General features: G+C 41.7%; 1 long non-coding RNA gene across 1 annotated transcript; it reads right to left on the bottom strand.

Moving 5' to 3' along the window:
* Nucleotides 1-1,680: 1,680 nt before the first annotated feature.
* Nucleotides 1,681-22,816, bottom strand: LOC143785585 (uncharacterized). The gene is made up of 6 exons (XR_013218022.1): nt 21,895-22,816; nt 8,457-8,553; nt 8,292-8,374; nt 7,307-7,433; nt 7,067-7,191; nt 1,681-2,908 (listed from the first exon to the last, which is right to left on the bottom strand). It is a non-coding gene; the product is annotated as an uncharacterized LOC143785585 (long non-coding RNA).
* Between the last annotated feature and the right edge of the window lie 163 nt (nt 22,817-22,979).

The following is a 22,979-nucleotide window of genomic DNA, read 5'->3' as shown; positions in this document are numbered from 1 at the left end:
TTATACAGGTAACGAGTTCAAACAGGTGCAATTAATTCAGGTAATGAGTGCAGAATAGGAGGCTTCTTACAGAAAAACTAACAGGTCTGCGAGAGCCAGGATTCTTGCCGGCTGGTCGGTGATCAAACACTTATGTCATACAATAAAATGCAAATTAATTATGTAAAAAATTATACAATGCGATTTTCTATTTTTTTATTTTTTAGATTCTGTCTCTCACAGGTGAAGTGCACCTACGATAAAAATTACAGACCTCCATTCTTTGTAGCTGGGAGAACTGGCAAAATCGGCAAAGTATCAAATACTTATTTCCCCACTGTATCTATCTATCTCATATATGTTTATATATTTATAAAATTTATACCTCTATATTATATAACTATCTATTCCTTTTTTTACCTATCTCATATCTATTCATCTCTCTCATATTTCTATCTGGAAAAAGAAGGAAAGAGAAACTTTTAAAAACAAACTATTAGTCTTCTGGGTACAATGGGTTAATGTTTGGTCACCGAGGAGGATTGCGAGCGCCCCCTCCTTTTCCTTTTGCCGAAATCCTAAAACATGAAAGGAGGAGGGGGGTCTTGGGTTTATTTTGTACTGCAAGGGGGGATCCTAGACCCCTTTTTTCCCTATCTCAGACCCCAGTGCATTATTTATGAGAGACAGAAACCTTTACAACACGCTCCTCTTTATCTTCCATGCTCCCTAAAGCGTTGGTCCGCTCCGATATCGATCCGGGGGATTTGGGATTTTAACATAGGCCTGTACATTGCAGATTCCCTCCCTGAAAAACGAAGAAACAAGATTTTGCTTCCCTGCTCACCTTGATGTCTGCGCCTCCTCCAATTGGCTGCGAGCGTGAAATACTTCTTACAACTTTCATTGAGAAATGCGCAGCGCACTACAGATCTCAAGATGTCTGGAGTACAGATACTTAATAGACGGCCGCAGACGTTCCCATATGATCAAGGGTGATGCTTTCCATATTGCAGATATTTTTTGAGCTTTACTTTTTAGTAGGATATCATCTAAATATATAGTTTATTGCAGACAAAAAAAAAAAAAAAAAACGCTCTATAGTGCACAAATACCATTAAAACAATACCGCAAAATAATGATGTTAATAACCCCAAATAATAATCTAAAAAAAAAAATGGTACGGTACTTAACAATTTCACACAGATGATAGAAAACCGCACAAACCCCTATACAGTGTAAAATCAAAATAATACTGCCATACTGTACTCTAATAACTGTGCCACAAACGGTCCCCTAAAGGAAGAACGATTCCAAATATCAACTCCATACTTCATTTTTACGCTGGCATTTATTGCTGTATTTTTTTAAAATTTTTTTTTTAATGTACATGATATATATTCCTTATATGGAATACTTTTTTGAGTGACCTTCATTATATTTATATTTATTATACGGTATTTATTATTACAGCCCCCCGCCCCAATCTCCGCACAATCGGGTTCAGGGTAAATAGTCACGTTGGACATTACTGTCAGTATCACTATTTGGGTTGATGTCAGACTCATAAGACATTTGTTAATCACTTGACCTTGTCGTCTCGGATCGTTAATTTTTATTTTATTTTCCCTTGCTGGATTGTTTTGCGCTGTTTTGCCATACACAGTCACCAGCGGGGCACTTTAGAGTACAAGGGGTCGTCTCACGATTAAACATCACATTTATTGTACAGAGTATAACAAATTAATAAAGATTGCCATTTACTTGCTGTTAATAAAATCATCCAGTTAATAGTAATAACATTTGGGCCATTTGCACACGTTGCATTTTTTGTCGAATGGATTTGTTAACAAAACCTGATGCCAGAAAAGTGAATGAGAACTCTGAAGTGTCACGTTGCGGTTTTTTTTGACTTGCAGATTTGGGGCAGAAAATAATCTGAAAATTCTGCACACAAAATACTCAAGGTGTGCACATAGCATTAAATACACAGTCTAGCGCCATCTGGTGTCCACAGTGTATAACAATGTACACATCCGTCCAATGAAATGAGTGCTGGTGGGTCACGTGATCATTCTCACAGGTTACTTCATAGTCATCCTCTGTGCACTGTGGGGCAGACAACAGAAACAGTTTTCTGTCCTGCTTGTCAGGACAGGAGCAGAGTATCTGCAGTACACGGAGGAGCTGAGAAAGAAGTCTACTATTCTGGCTATCGCTGTTCCAGCACCTCTACATAAGATACTACTGCTATAACTCTGCTACATCAGTAAACACTTTACCAGCTCTGCTACATCAGTCTATGCTGTTCCAGCTCTTCCACATCACTCATCACTGTTCCAGCTCTGCTACAGCTGTCATTTCTGTTTCATCTCTGGTACATGCCATTTCTGTAACAGCTCTGCTACATGTCATCACTGTTCCAGCTCTTTTACATCAGTCATCACTGTTCCACTTCTCCTATATCAGTCATCACTGTTCCAGCTCTTCTACATCAGTCATCGCTGTTCCAGCTCTTCTACATCAGTCATCGCTGTTCCAGCTCTTCTACATCAGTCATCGCTGTTCCAGCTCTTCTACATCAGTCATCGCTGTTCCAGCTCTTCTACATCAGTCATCGCTGTTCCAGCTCTTCTACATCAGTCATCACTGTTTCAGCCCTTTTATATCTTTCATCACTGTTCCAGCTCTTATACATCAGTCATCACTGTTCCAGCTCTTCTACATCAGTCATCACTGTTCTAGCTCTGCTTCATCAATCTTCTCTGCTCAAGGTTTGCTAAATCTATCATCACTGTTCCAGCTCTACTAGACAAGTTTGGCATATCCTCTACAGCCAGTTTCTCCACCCCTGTCTGTGTCCTCAAAAACTGCTTATACGCATGGGGGGCTTTGCGGATCCACCTCAGGTGTGACAACACGACAAAAGCTGTGAAAAAGAAACACTGTAAATTACTTACTAATAGACGATTATATAGATAGATATATATAATAACTATAAGGGTCACTTTCGTCTGTCTGTCTTTCTGTCTGTCTGTAACAGAAATCCAGACTTGATTGGTCGCGGCCGGCAGGCGAATTCGCCATTCCTACTCTCCGTCAGTGCCCCCTCCATACTACCCTCCAGTCAGCGCTCACACAGGGTTAATGGCTGCCTATGCAGCATCAATAGTAAAAAGATCTAATGTTAAAAATTAAAAAAAGAATCATTATATACTCACCTTCCGGCACCTTTCCCGCTCCTCGCGACGCTCCGGTCCATGCATTGCGGTCTCGCGAGAGGATGACGTAGCGGTCTCGCGAGACCACTACGTCATCATCTCGCGAGATGGCAATGCATTCTTGGGACCGAAGCGTCGCGAGGAGCATCGCTAAACGCCTGGCCTGGATCCGGGGGCCGCCAGAAGGTTGGTATATAACTATTTTTTATTTTATTTATTTATTTTTTTAACAGGGATATGGTGCCCACACTGCTATATACTACGTGGGCTGTGTTATATACTGCATGGGCTGTGTTATATACTGCGTGGGCTGTGTTATATACTGCGTGGGCTGTGTTATATACTGCGTGGGCTGTGCTATATACTACGTGGCTGTGGTATATACACTACGTGGCTGTGGTATATACATTACGTGGCTGTGCTATATACTACATGACTATGCTATATACTACATGGCTATGCTATATACTACGTGGCTGTGTTATATGCTACGTGGGCTGTGCTATATGCTACGTGGGCTGTGCTATATGCTACGTGGCCTGTGCTATATGCTATGTGGCTGTGCTATATACTACGTGGGCTGTGTTATACACTGCATGGGCTGTGCTATATCCTATGTGGGCTGTGCTATATGCTATGTGGGCTGTGTTATATACTACGTGGCCTGTGCTATATGTTACGTGGCTGTGCTATATGCTACGTGGGCTGTGCTATATGCTACGCGGGCTGTGTTATATACTACGTGGCCTGTGCTATATGCTACGTGGCTGTGCTATATAGTAAGTGGGCTGTGTTATACACTGCATGGGCTGTGCTATATCCTATGTGGGCTGTGCTATATCCTACGTGGGCTGTTATATACTACGTGGCCTGTGCTATATGCTACGTGGCTGTGCTATATGCTACGTGGCTGTGCTATATGCTACGTGCCTGTGCTATATGCTACGTGGCTGTGTTATATACTATGTGGCCTGTGTTATATACTACGTGGGCTGTGTTATACACTCTGTGGGCTGTGCTATATACTACATGGCTGTGCAATATACTACGTGGGCTGTGTTATATGCTACGTGGACTTTTATATACTACGTGGCTGTGCTATATGCTACGTGGCTGTGCTATGTGCTACGTGGGCTGTGCTATATGCTATGTGGGCTGTGCTATATGCTATGTGGGCTGTGTTATATACTACGTGGCCTGTGCTATATGCTACCTGGCTGTGCTATGTGCTACATGGCTGTGTTATATGGTACGTGGGCTGTGTTATATGCTACGTGGCTGTGCTATATTTCTCTGCTGTATCTGTGCATCATGAATCGTGGCATGTGTTAAAGATGGGGGCCCATTGAGACTCTTTCACCCGGGGCCCTCAAAAACCTGGAGGAGGCCCTGGCTTCACTGATTGATTGTTCGCGGCCGGCCAGGCGTGACCAGCGACAGGCGCAGTCCGGCTGCGGACTGGCACGGAATTTGAACCACGCTTCGCTAATTGGTCGCGCTTGGCAGGCCGAATCCTGTGTATAAATTGCATTATTCTGAAAACTTCATAAATAAACTACATACATATTCTAGAATACCCGATGCGTTAGAATCGGGCCACCATCTAGTCTATATATTTACATATATGATCTCCTTATTTATATAGCGCCAACATGTTCCACAGCGCTTTACAGTTTGCACACATTATCATCACTGTCCCCAATGGGGCTCACAATCTAAATTCCCTATCAGTATGTCTTTGGAGTGTGGGAGGAAACCCACACAAACACGGGGAGAACATACAAACTCCTTGCAGATGTTGTCCTTGGTGGGATTTGATTTGCTAACCACTGAGCCACCATGCTGCCCGTGCTTTAATATAGAAGAAAATATAATGGGCACACTGTAGAGTTCAATGAAGAAGGTGCTGGCTAGACATCCAACGTCAAATACACAGAAAATAGCTGCACTCAAGTCTTGGAAATGTGAAGATTTTTCTTTTGTGCCTCCACCAATAAGACGGACACCTTACTCCTGGAGTCTACCGTGAGCTGTCCTTGGGGACTCTCCTCCTATTTTCCTCTCCTTCTATACCATTTCTCTTAAGGCCCCGTCACACATAGCGAGATCGCTGCTGCGTCACAAGTTTTGTGACGCAACAGCGACCTCAGTAGCGATCTCGCTATGTGTGACACGTACCAGCGATCAGGCCCCTGCTGCGAGATCGCTGGTCGTGTCGGAATGGCCTGGGCCGTTTTTTGGTCATTGAGGTCCCGCTGACATCGCTGAATCGGTGTGTGTGACACCGATCCAGCGATGTCTTCACTGGTAACCAGGGTAAACATCGGGTTACTAAGCGCAGGGCCGCGCTTAGTAACCCGATGTTTACCCTGGTTACCAAAAAAAACAAACCGTACATACTCACCATCTGATGTCCGTCAGGTCCCTTGCCGTCTGCTTCCCACACTGACTGAGCGCCGCAAAGTGAAAGTGAAAGTACAGCACAGCGGTGACGTCACCGCTGCGCTCTGCTCTCACTGTACGGCGGCGCTCAGTCAGAGCAGGAAGCAGACGGCAAGGGACCTGACGGACATCAGATGGTGAGTATGTAGTGTTTGTTTTTTTTGGTAACAGGGTAAACATCGGGTTACTAAGCGCGGCCCTGCGCTTAGTAACCCGATGTTTACCCTGGTTACCCGGGTGCTGCAGGGGGACTTCGGCATTGTTGAAGACAGTTTCAACGATGCCGAAGTCGTTCCCCTGATCGTTGGTCGCTGGAGAGAGCGGTCTGTGTGACAGCTCCCCAGCGACCACACAGCGACTTACCAACGATCATGGCCAGGTCGTATCGCTGGTCGTGATCGTTGGTAAATCGCTATGTGTGACGGGGCCTTTACTCAAGTGGGGTTTGAAAAAGACCGTGCCAGGTCGAAACGTCACCCTACCTTATGGTCCGCAACCACTTGTTATCTATGTAAAAATCACTTGATGGTGCCTGTACACTTGAATAAAAACAAAAGAAAAATCTTCACATTTCCAAGACTTGAGTGTGGCTATTTTCTGTGTATTTGACGTGCTTTAATATATACTGTATATTAAAATGATTAATGGAATAACGGTATAACCCCTGTAAGTTCTGGGCATATGCCTTGCACACAGCTCACATATCCGTCTGCATTGCATACTGCACATTGTATAGATTTTCCAGTCTATGGTTATTGGGTATGTTAGATCCATGCAACTCGAAGCACAGCGGGAGCTATCAGTCCGGTCAGGGAACCCGCCTACAACAGGTTCACTTATCATATTATCAAAACCATTACAGAAATGGAGGGAGAGCGGACCCCCGGGAGCCTGGAGCATGAAGGTTTATGACCTGGACTGCTGAGAACTGTGCGGAACTGGTTATTCTCATTCATCCATATCTACAGATCATCCTCCCCATTATCCAAGTTCAAAGTAAAGTGTCTTGATGTTACAGCGCCATACACACAGTTGTGGCTACGTCAAGTACTGCAGCCAGCTGTCTTCCAGATAATAAGACTATGCTGCAGTACCAGGCTCTGCCACAATCATATATGGCGCTGGTCCTGTGTCTAGCATGAAGAGGACATGGTGCTGCTGATCTCCAGAGTTCCCGGGAGTCACACCTTCAAGAATCAAATAAAGATGGTCCATCCTAAGGCAAACAGATAGCCATCAATCCAATGAATAGGAGCCTGGGGGACACACTGCTGCTATCAGGTGTGATCAAAAATTTGACAATATTGACTCATTTATTACTGGCCCCTTGGTTTGTCAGTAAGAAGTTTCTGACGTGTTTATCCAAATACTTTATAGATATACCACATATACAGCAGAGCATAAAAAATATTCAAATTGCTTACCGTTTCGTATATACAGCTCTTCTGTAGACCTGGGTGTCTCCATGGTTACAGACTACAAACAAACCTGTAGTCTGATCCTGCAGTCAGCGATTGCTCCATTCCCTCTACTACTTCTTCTTCCTACCCTACAGACAATAGAAGAGCAGACAAGAGAAGTAACCCAGACTGCAGGATTAATTAACAAAATCTTCATTGTTACATGCATTCAGGTGTTATTTAAACCTATACCAAATTGCTTACTGTTTCGTACTGTATATACAGCTCTTCTGTAGACCTGGGTGTCTCCATGGTTACAGACTACAAACAAACCTGTAGTCTGATCCTGCAGATAACTATTGCTTCATTCCCTCTATTTCTTCTTGCTAACCTACAGGCAACAAAAGAATAGACAAGAGAATACATTCTGACTGCACGACTAATTCATAAAATCTCCAATTATTAAAGGGAACCTATCACCCCGTTTTTTAAAGATTAGATAAAAATAGTGTGAAATAGGGGCAGAGCTGGGCTTTACATTAGTGCCTTTTTGTTGCCTTTATTCCCCCGTTAAGCTGCCGAAATACCTGTGTGAAGTGGCCGTTTTGTCCTGTCACTCAAGTTGGTCAGGTCGGATGGGCGTGGTTACAGCGCTTTTTTTCCCTCAGAAACCTGCTCATCATTACGTTGGTGGCGTAGTGGTGTGCGCATGTCCAAAGCGAAGATCCACTGCCCTGGAGATTCAAAACAGCGCGGTCTTCGCTATTCGCCGTTTACCGGTGGGCGCGGCCATCTTTCCTGTGGCCGCGCGTGCGCAGATGGAGATTGCGGCGGCCATTTTCCTGAAGCCCGGGCAGCAGAGCGCTCCATCTGCGCACGCGCGGCCACAGGAAAGATGGCCGCGCCCACCGGTAAACGGCGAATAGCGAAGACCGCGCTGTTTTGAATCTCCTGGGCAGTGGATCTTCGCTTTGGACATGCGCACACCACTACGCCACCAACGTAATGATGAGCAGGTTTCTGAGGGAAAAAAAGCGCTGTAACCACGCCCATCCGACCTGACCAACTTGAGTGACAGGACAAAACGGCCACTTCACACAGGTATTTCGGCAGCTTAACGGGGGAATAAAGGCAACAAAAAGGCACTAATGTAAAGCCCAGCTCTGCCCCTATTTCACACTATTTTTATCTAATCTTTAAAAAACGGGGTGATAGGTTCCCTTTAAGTGTATACAGAGCTTCTGCAAACCTATGTGTTACTGTGTGGTGTATTCAGTCTGTTTCTCTATTCCCTCTGCCTCTTCTTTTTGATAACATACAGACAATCGAAAACTGGAAAAAAAAGAGTAAATCTTGAATACTTGTCAATTTTTAAAATTACTCAACATTTTGTGTATACAGCTCTTAAACAAACCTATGTGACTCCATGGTTACAGACTACAAAAACTCTGTGTAGTCTGATCCTGCTGTTAACTGTTGCTCCATTCTCGCTGCTTCCTCTTCTTGCTAACCTAAAAACAATAGAAAATTAGATGAGGGAATAATTCCTGACCGCAGGATCAATTCCTAAAATCTCCCACCCTTTTTCTCTAGATATATCTGTCTCCATGGATACAGACTACAAACAAACTCTATGTAGTCTGATCCTGCAGTTAACTATTGCTCCATTCCCTCTACCTCTTTTTCTTCCAAACCAAAAACAATAGAAAACTAAGAAAGGGAATAAGCCCTGTCTGAAGGATAAATTACAGAGTCGTTTTTTTTTTTGGGGCCGTAACTATAGTGACACATAGATTTCCATAGGACCTGTATACATAAAACGGTAGAACATTTTTAATCAAAACTATTTGTAAAATTGCATTTTTTCTGGACACTATATGCAATGCAGCAATAAAATAGTGGGTTACAAATATTTATAAACCCTATAAAGAATTAAAGAACATTCACTCCCTTATTGATTTTAATCATTCCTTACTAAAAAGGAAAATATGCCCCCACCCCCTTAAGAGGTAAAATGCGGAATAATACATAATCAAAGATGCCCCCCTCCGGGCTGCCCCCTACTGTACAGTCAGATAAGCACAAGGACAAAGTTATTTTCTTTGAAAAGCCCCTAAGCAAAAGTTAAAGAGTTATATATGTCAGCCGAGTAAATGATTACAACTCAGATATAATATTTTATAAACAGGGATTTTCTTTTCCGTTCCGCTCCAGCTGCCGGTCATGGAGAAGTGGAATGCTGTAAAAACACATAATTTTAGGTGACTGGCCTAACAGAACAATACCTAGAGAAAAATAGGTCAGCAAGTCTGCCGGAGGAGCGTCAGCAGGTAGGTGGCAAATAGGATGGGAAAAGGGACTTGGTTTTCATGTCGCAGACGGAACGTAAACGATTCCCGACCTGGAACCTCTTCATTATCTTGTGCCTCTCAGCTTCATTTACATCAATGTCATCTTAGTAGTTCTATAGAATATGCTGATTTACTTATAAGTGTTGGGGGACGGAATAAGGTCTCGGAGAAGTATCGGGGCCACAGCTGCCCATTTGGGTAGGTTTGAAGTCACTGGGCTAAACTATGGTTAGGATTTTACCATGAGTAGTATATAGGGATTTTTTGCAGATTATGCGTCATCTCTTACATACGACGTATCTCAGCACTAAAGACACAGTAATGAGCAAAAGTTTTAGGCAGGTGTGGAAAGATTGCTGCGCAGTAAGAATATTCAAAACCCAAGAAAGGAACAAAATGAACATACACCCTGTAATAAGTGAACATGTAAATAAGATAGTGGACTTCGTTATCACTATTTTGATTAAAAAAAAGGTGTAAGCGCCATCCCACCACAACAAGGTGACCATACTCGGGATGGTCCTATTCTGTCTCTACTACTAAAAGGGTTAGGGTTAACCTTGTGTCAGTCGAACTCACTTATGCTCTGGCTTATTTCGTTGGCTTTACAATAAAAATGTTTTCATACATAAAAGTGTTAGTTTATTTTTTATCAATTAACAAAATGTAAAGTGAATGAATTAAGGAGAAATCTAAATTCCATCAATATTTGATGACCACTTTTTGCCTTCATCAGTTCTTCTGGGTACTTGCACAGAATCTTTGGAGGATCTCGAAGGGAGGATGTTCTAAACATCTTGGAGAACTGATCCCAGATCTTCTGTGTATGAGGCGTGTGCGGATCCTTCCGTGTCTTCATGTGATCCCAGACTTGATGATGTGAGATCAGGGATACGAGGGAGCCATGTCATCTCTTCCAGGACTCTTTGATCTATTTTATGCTGAAGATAATTCTTAATGACATTGGCTGGATGTTTGAGGTTGTTCTTTTTTTCTGCTGCAGAATAACTTTGGAGCGTACCTCATGGTATACATGATGGATGAGTATCTGCTTGTATTTCTCAGCATTGAGGACACCAAGAAATGGGCAACGTTGAGGATGGCAGATGTAGTCGGCCAAGGAAACTTAGTGCAGCAGATGACAAACACCAGGATTACAGTCCTTCAAATTCGGAAGATGCCCAGCAGTGTCATCAACCCAGAACGGCCAGCAACCAGTGGGACCCAGCTACAGCCATCTACTGAGAAGTTTGGCCAGAAGTGGTCTTCATGGAAGAATTGTATCTCAAACCCATATCGTCGACAAGGAACACTAGAAAGCAACTCAACTGTGCACGGAAACATAGGAACTGGAGTTCAGAAAAATGGCAGCAGGTGCGCTGGACTGAAAAGTACCTAAAAGAACTGAGGACGGCAAAGTAAGATCACTGAATTTTGATGGGATTTTGATTTTCTCCATTTTGTTAATGGATAAAAATAAGATATTAATATTTTATTAAGGCATTTTTACTGTGCAGAACTTTTACCACACCTGCCTAAAGCTTTATGTGGTAAAGTGGTGGTCACTGAGGCAGGGTTATTTCGTAAAGACCATTATAATCCGAATGGCAGATAACAGAACAATGCATTGTATCCTACAGCACATATCATGGAGATTAGATCGATTTCTAGTTCCTATTGTCAGTGCTGTAGTATATAGGGGGAAACAGGAGTCTCCTCTTATAGGTAGTGAGTGGGGTTGGATTTGGCCAACCAGCAGCACAGAGGGAGGTCCGCACTTCTCCGCAGCATCTTCCTATACTGAAAAAAAAAGAGCACAGGGAGAGGAGCCAGGGAAGGACTGAACTGTGGACACTTCCAGCACTGTAAGTACTTAGAATATCGCTCAATCTCTAAAAATGTTATTCTGAGAAAATATCTGGAATATTAATAGAATATATCATAGATAACATATACCGTATGTATGGCATAGTTTCTGCATGCTCATATCGGAAACTTAAAGAAATAATCCTACATTTTATTACAGTTCTCAAAATGTTCTGTATAAATGTATCATGAACCGTGACAGCAGGTAATACTTGTAATTCTATTAGATAGATCAATAGATAAAGTTATATGATGAGTGAAAGAATAAAACTAAGAAAATAGACAGATCAAAAGATAAATAATATAAAAAAAGAGCAATCTAAAACTAGAAACATATACAGAGAAAAGAAAAATAATTTAAAACAAAAAATAAAGAGAGAAAGAAAGAAGGTAAAAAAGATAAAATGAAGAATGAATTAAAGAAATCAAATAAAGAAGATGAGATCGAAAGAAAGAAAAAGAAAACTTAAAAAATAGATAGCTACTGTATTGTACATAGATGGATCAATAAATAAAGAGATAATGAACAAGAAAGAACAAACTAAAGAAGAAATATTATATAGATGTAGATAGTTTAATAGATAATGTAAAACAAGATATGAAATGAGAAAGAAAGAACAATATAAGGAAGATATATATATATATATATATATATATATATATATATGTATATAAACACACATACACATATACTGTACATACATACGGTACATACAGAGAGAAAGAAAGATAGATAATAGCATAGAAAGCAAAAAAAGAAAAAGACAGAAAAAAGAGCAAGAACTTGGGTAGATAGAAGGTGGAACATTTTTTACTCATTTATATTTATAAAAGATCAAACAAATATTTCCGGACAATCTTTCTCTTATTGGAAAAGTAGAAACCATAATAAATTAGCTGAATGTGTCCGGCTCTTTTTGTCATATATTGTATGAGGCACAGCGGACACGTCACTGGTCTCTGCCGGATTGCCGCTTTGGATAGAAGAACACTTAGATTGTCATCAGATTGTGAAACATGACGATGTGATTTAACATTCAAATGTGTTACATGTAGACCAGTGACTGTAATTTCTGAAGCTGATGGATCATTTATTGCTCTTAAAACTTCTGTTTTGTATTGATTGGAACTTGTAGTCCACACACGTCAAAATCAGATTGGACAACCTCATTGTACGTGGAGGATGTGCAGATGGGAGGGGTATGAGGTTTTCATGGGACACCGATGAGAACTACTGTATAGAGCTAAATGGTATTGTCTAATGTAGGACTGAAATGGGGAATATAGCTGATAATAAAATAATTAAATAGCCAGTTCTGATCAATCAGATATTTTATTGCATAAACAATTAATCATTTAAATACTTAGATAATTGATAGATAATAGATAGACATGGAAGCCATAAATAGACAGACAGCAAATAGTTAAGTGAATAGACGGACGGACAGACAACGGAGATTGATATGGAAGATAGATACTGTAGAATAATAGATATGAGATAGATAATAGATGATAGACAATAGACAGATAATAGATAGATAAGACAGATGATAGATGTATAGATAGATAGATAATAGATAGACAGATAGATAGATAGATGATATAGATAATAGATAGATGACAGATAGATAATAGAGATAGATAGATAATAGATAGACAGATAGATCATAGATTATAGATAATAGACAGATGATAGAACGATATATAGATAGATAGATAATAGATGATAGATATAATTATTATAATGCTCTCATATCTGGGTGCACTATTATGACACAATCCGATAATATATGCTAATAAATATTCCCAATGATACCAGGAATCTTCTATCCTTATAATACGGTCATTCTTCTATCCTAGATATGAAGTAATCATAATTCTGGACAATTTCTAGTTATTTTTTCTATGGTTGGATGGTTTTGCACAATAAAGACCTGATGATAACATTGTTCTGTCCATAGATATTTCTGTGTCTGCACAGCTTTTGCTGCTTGTTCACACAAGGTGATCATCGTTACCGTTGTTCTTATTTTATGTAATGTAATGTATTTGGGCCCCTGACCGGCCATATATATATATTAATGTTAGAGGGATAGGAGGCTGCGAGACATTGCATACAGCACACGAGGGTCCGGCGTGGTGACAGTGGACAACTGTGCTGCAAAGTGACTTATTTTGTAGGATGAGGGTACAAGTTCTTACGTCTTGCCTCTCCTATCGTTAGATCTCGGTGGAAATATCTCACCTCAAAGACTATAAGCTGCACGGCCCCAGAGCACCTGCCATACCATGGTAGGCTGGGTGATGGAGACCCAACCTTGTCCCCTGTTGGTGGTGGATGGGACATAGACAGACAAGGATGGATCTGTACAGGGAGATGGCATTATCCTGGTCAAATCTGAGACCTCTGATGGGATTTAGTCAAATCCCCCAATTCTTCAACGTTCAAACTCCCCCACTCCAAAGATCAAGACAATTCCAATATATCAGACTGTGTCCGACATTGAGAGAGAGAAAGAAAGAAAGAAAGAAAGAAAGAAAGAAAGAAAGAAAGAAAGAAAGAAAGAAAGAAAGAAAGAAAGAAAGAAAGAAAGAAAGAAAGAATTATACAAAACGGATATAGAAAACGGGTGCAAGACTCAGGGGACCGACCCAGTATCCTTCATATACATACAGCAAAAAATGGCAGCCTCCAGAAGTGAGATAGGTGAATAACGACCCGAGGGTTTTTTTTCCACTATGTATGTGTGCACACGGGCGAATAAACGCCACAGTTTTTTTTTTTCACCATCTCATATCTGGAGTGCTGCCATTATTTGTTGTAGATAATAGATAGATATTAGATAACAGATAGGTAATAGATGATAAATAGATATTAGATAGATAATAGATAGATATATGGAACGATGAATGGATAGATAGATAGATGATAGTTGGATAATAGATGGATAGATAATTGATAGATAGATATATGTAACGATACATAAATTATTGACGAAAGTCCATTTATCTCTCAGAGTATCTGTAGGGCCCGTGGACGAGTTTTACGGTTGAGACCCGATCTGTAGATTACCGGAGGCTCCACCTTGTATGTGACAATTTCCTACTCCTACATTTATAGTTATTCTGAGTGAGATTTATCTACCATGGGGTTGTGTGAAATTGATCATTTCCAGGGCTCATTGGGGGGCGCAGTATACTGGATAGATTCCTGCACAGAAGGCTCCTGTGCCCTGGATACCATGATTAGCAATTACCGGCAGGGAGAGGGTTAGCAATGTTCTCTGTTGGTGCTCAAGATGTAACCAGCAGTCTGTGCTCCCCCGGGGTCTTCATCTGGCCCTCGGGGGTCCCATACACAGGAGGCTGCACCATTTGGTTGTGGTTGGGAGCAGCCTGTAGCATTGAACTGTGGAATATGAAAAATGGGTCTGTACCAGGCTCTCTCACCAGCAGCTGCTGCGGGAAGTGGGCATGTCCTCCCCCACCAACATCCGTGCCATCCCCCGGGGTGCAATCTGTGTGCACCAACACAACCCTCCAACCCGGCTGCTCCGAGACTCCCAGCCCAATCCGCTTAGCTTATAGTCATCTTGCCGTTGGTTTGTCCTTATAATTTATAATTAACCCATATGCTAACAAGGATAATCTCACAGGAGCTGAGAGGACACCCAACAAGCCCCTTACATCTAGAGTGTATGACCACCATAAAGGTCAGATTTCAGCAGATCTCATCATGTGAGGCCGGATCTGCCAGTGGTCTCCAGATAAATATCTCATGTCTATGCTCAACTTATATGGGGGGTGACCATCGAATTCAGAATAGGTGATAAATGCATAATGGCAGGGACCCCCACCAGAGGAGGTCCCCAAATAAATAGTGCAGCGGTCAAGCATGTGCAATATTACATCATTCATTGTCTATAGGACTGAGGGAGTACAGCGCTACTAATGGGGAAGATGCAGAAGAAATCTGAGGTCAGGAGGCCCATGTGGGGTTTATTACTTTTTCTAGGACGAGGGATAGATAGAAAGAAGTTGAAATCCTTTCAGACAAATAGATGGATGTTAGATAGAGGATCGATAATAGATAGATGATAGAAAATAAAGGGATAATAGAGAGATAAGATAGATGATAGATAATAGATAAAGATTGATACAGTGGGGGAAATAAGTATTTGATCCCTTGCTGATTTTGTAAGTTTGCCCACTGACATGAACAGTCCATAATTTTAAGGGTAGGTAATTTTAACATTGAGAGAAAGAATATCAAAAATAAAATCCAGAAAATCACATTGTATAAATTCTAGAAATTTGCATTTTGCACTGAGAAATAAGTATTTGATCACCTACCAACCATTAACAGTTCTGGCTCCTAATCAACTCGTTACCTGCATTAAAGACAGCTGTCTTACATTGTCACCTTTATAAAAGGCTCCTGTCCACAGACCCAATTAATCAGTCAGATTCTAACCTCTACAGCACGGGCAAGACCAAATAGCTTTATAAGGATGTCAGGGACAAGATCATTGAACTGCATAAAGCTGGAATGGGATACAAAACCATAAGACGCTGGGTGAGAAGGAGACAACTGTTGGTGCAATTGTAAGAAAATGGAAGAAATACAAAATGACTGTCAATCGACATCGATCTGGGGCACCATGCAAAATCTCACCTCGTGGGGTATCCTTGATCATCAGGAAGGTGAGAGATCAGCCTAATACTACACGGGGGAGCTTGCTAATGAACTCAAGGCAGCTGGGACCACAGTCACCAAGAAAACCATTGGTAACAGGTTACACCGTAAAGGTTTAAAATCCTGCAGTGCCCGCAAGGTCCCTCTGCTCAAGAAGGCACATGTGCAGGCCTGTCTGAAGTTTGCCAATGAACACCTGGATGATTCTGTGAGTGATTGGGAGAAGGTGTTGTGGTCAGATGAGACAAACATTGAGGTCTCAGGCTTTAATTCAACTCGTCGTGTATGGAGGAAGAGAAATGCTGCCTATGACTCAAAGAACACCATCCCCACTGTCAAGCATGGAGGTGGAAACATGTTTTGGGAGTATTTCTCTGTTAAGGGCACACGACTACTTCACTGCATCAATGGGAGAATGGATTGAGCCACATACCGTAAAATCCTGAGTGACAACCTCCTTCCCACCGCCAGGACATTAAAAATGGTTCATGGCTGGGTCTTCCAGCAAGACAAAGACTTTAACCCCTTCCCGACCCATGACGCCACGTAGGCGTCATGAAAACCCGTGCCAATCCGACCCATGACGCCTATGTGGCGTCATGGAATGATGGCGTCGCTGCAGATCGGGTGAAAGGGTTAACTCCTATTTCACCCGATCTGCAGAGAGAGGGGGAGTTGTACTTCAGCCCATGGGGGGTGGCTTTGCCCCCACGTGGCTACGATTGCTCTGATTGGCTGTTGAAAGTGCAACAGCCAATCAGAGCAATTTGAATATTTCACCTATGAAAATGATCCCCCCCCCGTGCTCCGATCCACCCCCCCACCACCCCCTCATACTTACCGAGCCTCCCGAAGTCGGTCCGTCTTCTCCCTGGGCGCCGCCATCTTCCAAAATGGCGGGCGCATGCACAGTACGCCCGCCGGCCGGCAAATGCGTTCCATGTACATTTTGATCACTGTGGTAAACTTATCACCCCCCCCTTTTATCACCCCCATAGGTAGGGACAATAATAAAATAAAGAAATTTTTTTTTTTTTCCACTAGGGTTAGAACTAGGGTTAGGGTTAGAACTAGGGTTAGGGTTAGAACTAGGGTTAGGGTTAGAACTAGGGTTAGGGTTAGAACTAGGGTTAGGGTTAGAACTAGGGTTAGGGTTAGAACTAGGGTTAGGGTTAGAACTAGGGTTAGGGTTAGAACTAGGGTTAGGGGTAGGGTTAGAACTAAGGTTAGCGTTAGAATTAGGCTATGTGCACACGGTGCGGATTTGGCTGCGGATCCGCAGCGGATTGGCCGCTGCGGATTCATAGCAGTGTTCCATCAGGTTTACAGTACCATGTAAACCTATGGAAAACCAAATCCGCTGTGCCCATGGTGCGGAAAATACAGCGCGGAAATGCTGCGCTGTATTTTCCGCAGCATGTCAATTCTTTGCGCGGATTTCGCAACGTTTTACAGCTGTTCCTCAATAGGAATCCGCAGGTGAAATCCGCATTAAAAACACTGGAAATCCGCAGTAAATCCGCAGGTAAAACGCAGTGCCTTTTACCTGCGGATTTTTCAAAAATGGTGCGGAAAAATCTCACACGAATCCGCAACGTGGGCACATAGCCTTAGGGTTAGGGTTGGAATTAGAGTTAGGGTTGGAATTAGGGCTAGGGTTGGAAATAGGATTAAGAATAGGCTTGTGGTTAGGGTTATGGTTAGGGGTGTGTTGGGGTTAAAGTTGTGGTTAGGGTTTGGGGTTAGGGTTGGGATTAGGGTTGGGATTAGGGTTAGGGGTGTGTTGGGGTTGGGTTGTGATTAGGGTTATGGCTAGAGTTGGGATTAGGGTTAGGGGTGTGTTGGGGTTAGGGTTGGGATTAGGGTTAGGGGTGTGTTGGGGTTAGGGTTGGGATTAGGGTTAGGGGTGTGTTGGGGTTAGTGTTGGAGCTAGAATTTAGGGGTTTCCACTGTTTAGGCACATCAGGGGTCTCCAAACGCAACGTGGCGCCACCATTGATTCCAGCCAATCTTGCGTTCAAAAAGTCAAATGGTGCTCCCTCCCTTCCGAGCCCCGACGTGTGCCCAAACAGTGGTTTACCCCCACATATGGGGTACCAGCATACTCAGGACAAACTGGGCAACTATTGTTGGGGTCCAATTTCTCCTGTTACCCTTGCGAAAATAAAACATTGCTTGCTAAAACAATTTTAGAGGAATGAAAAATGATTTTTTATTTTCACGGCTCTGCGTTACAAACTTCTGTGAAGCACTTGGGGGTTCAAAGTGCTCACTATACATCTAGATAAGTTCCTTGGGGGTCTAGTTTCCACAATGGGGTCACTTGTGGGGGTTTCTACTGTTTAGGCACATCAGGGGCTCTGGAAATTGAATGTGATGCACGCAGACCACTCCATCAAAGCCTGCATTTCAAAACGTCACTACCTCCCTTCCGAGCCCCGACTTGTGCCCAAACAGTGGTATACCCCCACATATGGGGTATCATAGTACTCAGGACAAACTGGACAACAACATTTGGGGTCCAATTTCTCCTGTTACCATTGGGAAAATAAAAAATTCTGGGCTAAAAATCATTTTTGAGGAAAGAAAAATTATTTTTTAATTTTAACGGCTCTGCGGTATAAACTTCTGTGAAGCACTTGGGGGTTCAAAGTGCTCACCACACATCTAGATTAGTTCCTTGGGAGGTCTAGTTTACAAAATGGGGTCACTAGTGGGGGAGCTCCAATGTTTAGGCACACAGGGGCTCTCCAAACGCGACATGGTGTCCGCTAACGATTGGAGCTAATTTTCCATTCAAAAAGTCAAATGGCGCTCCTTCCCTTCCGAGTCTTGCCGTGCACCCAAACAGTGGTTTACCCCCACATATGAGGCATCGGCGTACTCAGGAGAAATTGCCCAACAAATTTTAGGATCCATTTTATCCTGTTGCCCATGTGAAAATGAAAGAATTGAGGCTAAAAGAAATTTTGTGTGAAAAAAAAGTACTTTTTCATTTTTTGCGGATCAATTTGTGAAGCACCTGAGGGTTTAAAGTGCTCACTATGCCTCTAGATAAGTTCCTTGGGGGGTCTAGTTTCCAAAATGGGGTCACTTGTGGAGGAGCTCCAATGTTTAGGCACACAGGGGCTTTCCAAATGCGACATGGTGTCCGCTAACGATGGAGATAATTTTTTATTCAAAAAGTCAAATGGCGCTCCTTCCCTTCCGAGCCTTACCATGTGCCCAAACAGTGGTTTACCCCCACATGTGAGGTATCGGTGTACTCAGGAGAAATTGCCCAACAAAATTTAGGATCCATTTTATCCTGTTGCCCATGTGAAAATGAAAAAATTGAGGCTAAAATAATTTCTTTGTGAAAAAAAAGTACTTTTTCATTTTTATGGATCAATTTGTGAAGCACCTGGGGGTTTAAAGTGCTCACTATGCTTCTAGATAAGTTCCTTGGGGGGTCTAGTTTCCAAAATGGGGTCACTTGTGGAGGAGCTCCAATGTTTAGGCACACGGGGGCTCTCCAAACGCGACATGGTGTCCGCTAAAGATTGGAGCCAATTTTTCATTCAAAAAGTCAAATGGCGCTCCTTCCCTTCCGAGCCCTGCCGTGCGCCCAAACAGTGGTTTACCCCCACATATGAGGTATCAGCGTACTCAGGACAAATTGGACAACAACGTCCGTTGTCCAGTTTCTCCTTTTACCCTTGGGAAAATAAAAAAATTGTTGCTAAAAGATCATTTTTGTGACTAAAAAGTTAAATGTTCATTTTTTCCTTCCATGTTGCTTCTGCTGCTGTGAAACACCTGAAGGGTTAATAAACTTCTTGAATGTGGTTTTGAGCACCTTGAGGGGTGCAGTTTTTAGAATGGTGTCACTTTTGGATATTTTCAGCCATATAGAACCCTCAAAATGACTTCAAATGTGAGGTGGTCCCTAAAAAAAATGGTTTTGTAAATTTTGTTGTAAAAATGAGAAATCACTGGTCAAATTTTAACCCTTATAACTTCCTAGCAAAAAAAAAATTTGTTTCCAAAATTGTGCTGATGTAAAGTAGACATGTGGGAAACATTATTTATTAACTATTTTGTGTCACATAACTCTCTGGTTTAACAGAATAAAAATTCAAAATGTGAAAATTGCGAAATTTTCAAAATTTTCGCCAAATTTCCGTTTTTTTCACAAATAAACTCAGAAATTATCAACCTAAATTTACCACTAACATAAAGCCCAATATGTCACGAAAAAACAATCTCAGAATCGCTAGGATCCGTTGAAGCGTTCCTGAGTTATTACCTCATAAAGGGACACTGGTCAGAATTGCAAAAAACGGCAAGGTCATTAAGGCCAAAATAGGCTGGGTCATGAAGGGGTTAAATAAACAGCCAAGGCAACAAAGGAGTGGCTCAAAAAGAAGCACATTAAGGTCATGGAGTGGCCTAGCCAGTCTCCAGACATTAATCCCATAGAAAACTTATGGAGGGAGTTGAAGCTCTGAGTTGCCAAGCGACAGCCTCAAAATCATAATGATTTAGAGATGATCTGCAAAGAGGAGTGGACCAAAATTCCTCCTGACATGTGCCCAAACAGCATCATCAGGTACAAAAAATGTCTGACTGCTGTGCTTGCCAACAAGGGTTTTGCCACCAAGTATTAAGTCTTGTTTGCCAGAGGGAACAAATACTTATTTCTCACTGCAAAATGCAAATACATGTATATAATTTATACAATGTGATTTTCAATGTTAAAATTAACCTACCCTTAAATACTTATTTCCTCCACTGTAGATAGATAATGCTATTGCAGTATATAGAACAAGCAATCAATTGCATAAATCAAGTCCAAGTGGACTAAAACTTTAAAAATAAAATATATGTGTATATATATATATATATATATATATATATATATATATATATATATATATATACACATACATACATACACACACACACACATGTGTATATATGTGTGTGTGTGTGTGTGTGTGTGTGTGTGTGTGTGTGTGTGTGTGTGTGTGTGTGTGTGTGTGTGTGTGTGTGTGTGTGTGTGTGTGTGTACGTACATTATATATATATATATATATTTTTTTTTTTTTCAATCATTTTTTTCTCCAGCTAATAAATACAAAAATATAAACATATTTGGTACATATCACGTTTGCAAAATTTTGAATGAAAATTGACCCATATGGAAAATGCTGCAAAACAAAAAAAAAAAAAATGCCAAAATCACTTTTCAGTTGTACCTCCAAAAAATGCAACAAAAAGCCATAAAAACATCATATGTACCACAAAGTGGTGGTAATTATATCTACAGCCCGTCACGCAAAACACAAGCTATTAGTTGACGGAAAAAAGTTGCATGCTCAGAAAATGGTGATGAGCTGAATTTTATTTTTTCATAAAAAAAAAACAAAAAAAAAACCTCTATACACGTTTGGTAATGCCGCAATCATACGGACCTGAAGAATAAAGTTACCAGGTAAATTTCACCACATGATGAACGCCGTTAAAACAAACAATTGCCAAATTGCGTTTTTTTTCCCCCAGTTCAGCAGACTTGGATTTTTTTCATGTTTTTCAGCATATTTTTTGGGGGGGAAAGGGAGGATGAATGTGTAAAAAGGAAAAATAGCTATGACTGGAAGGGGTTAAGGGACATTGCCTGACCACCTTGCTAATTTCATCAGGATCCACAGACTATTTCATGTGCTTGACTCTTACCCAACAGTAGATGTCAGGGAAAAGAAGCATTGAGCATGTTGGGTTTTTCGATATGTCCAAACCTTTTTTTCCCCTTCTTCTCATTGAGGATGCATGCACACTCAGACAAGCCAAGCATGCATGTGTATAAGGTGGCCGGAGAAATTACCGTTGAGCAATCATATGTAGGATGTATGGCCACCTTAACATTTCCGCTACGATTGCTTTACACCTCGTCTTACCTCTTTCCATCTTTGTAACTTTTTTCTTCTCTCTCTTCTAGTCTTTTCCGTCTCTCCTCTTTCTCATCAGTCCATTTCTCCTCCCGCCTGTCTCTCCCCCCGGCTGGTTAGAGGCTGCCCTCAGTGTGAGACTGTGCAGTGATACAGTAATTCCCATGCACAGGTGCAGGGTCCCTGATGCTGTGTTACCCTGAGGCACGTCCCCCCGTGCCTTGCCTGACAGACCAGTGGAAGTAATGTCTTGTGGCAGGTAGAGGAATCCAACAGACCAAGAAGATATGTTAAGAAGTGTTTTCAGAAACCACAGTCCAAACACCTGTCTCTTCCCCCTTCGTCTTTTTTTCTTTTCACTCCATATTCAGAGCGATGGAGTCAAAAAGAAGTTTGGGGTCTTGAAGAATTCCGGAATTCTTGTAAGACTGTAGACACATCGTGCCTTGGGTGACATTCATGACCTAAATCGTTGCCTAGGTTAATGCAGATGATGAAGTTTTGCTTACGTGATTGAATAGTCCCATGAAATTAACTTCTATTGTAGAGAAACCTAGGAGAAAAGTTCTATGGGTCAAATGAGTTTTTTCCCATATAAAGGGTCCTCTGTTCAGAGTGGTCATCTCTTGGCCAAAGTAGAGAGTGGTTACAAAGAGTAACTCTTGCTTTGGAGGACTCAGTGTAATGCTTATTTTCTCCTGCGGTGGTGCTATAGGAAAACTCAACACCTACTGCCAAGTTTCCTCAGATTACAGGTGATCTTTGGAGGTCACATCAGAGAGGGGAACACTTTGCTTTCTAATAAGTAGGGAGTAAAATGCTTTAAATTGTTATTTTTCATCCATGATCTCTTTCCTCGCTACCTTCCTTCTTCTCATCCTGATTTTTTTCATCTTTAGGTCTCGTTTCTCCATCTTCCTCATTCTGCATTTTTTTTTTTTCCAGTTCTACAATATATATGTCTCCATCTAAAAAAAAAAACAACAAAAAAAAAACATCACTTCTTTGGCTTCTACATGGCCAAAATCACAATTTTCCTTCCAGCAGATTAATTAACCAAAATGTGCGTACAGTTTTCAGAAATATTTTCTAAA

Source organism: Ranitomeya variabilis, chromosome 7 (genome assembly GCF_051348905.1).
Source record: "Ranitomeya variabilis isolate aRanVar5 chromosome 7, aRanVar5.hap1, whole genome shotgun sequence".
NCBI classification, from domain to species: Eukaryota; Metazoa; Chordata; class Amphibia; order Anura; family Dendrobatidae; genus Ranitomeya; species Ranitomeya variabilis.
This window is presented reverse-complemented; position numbering and strand designations above follow the sequence as displayed.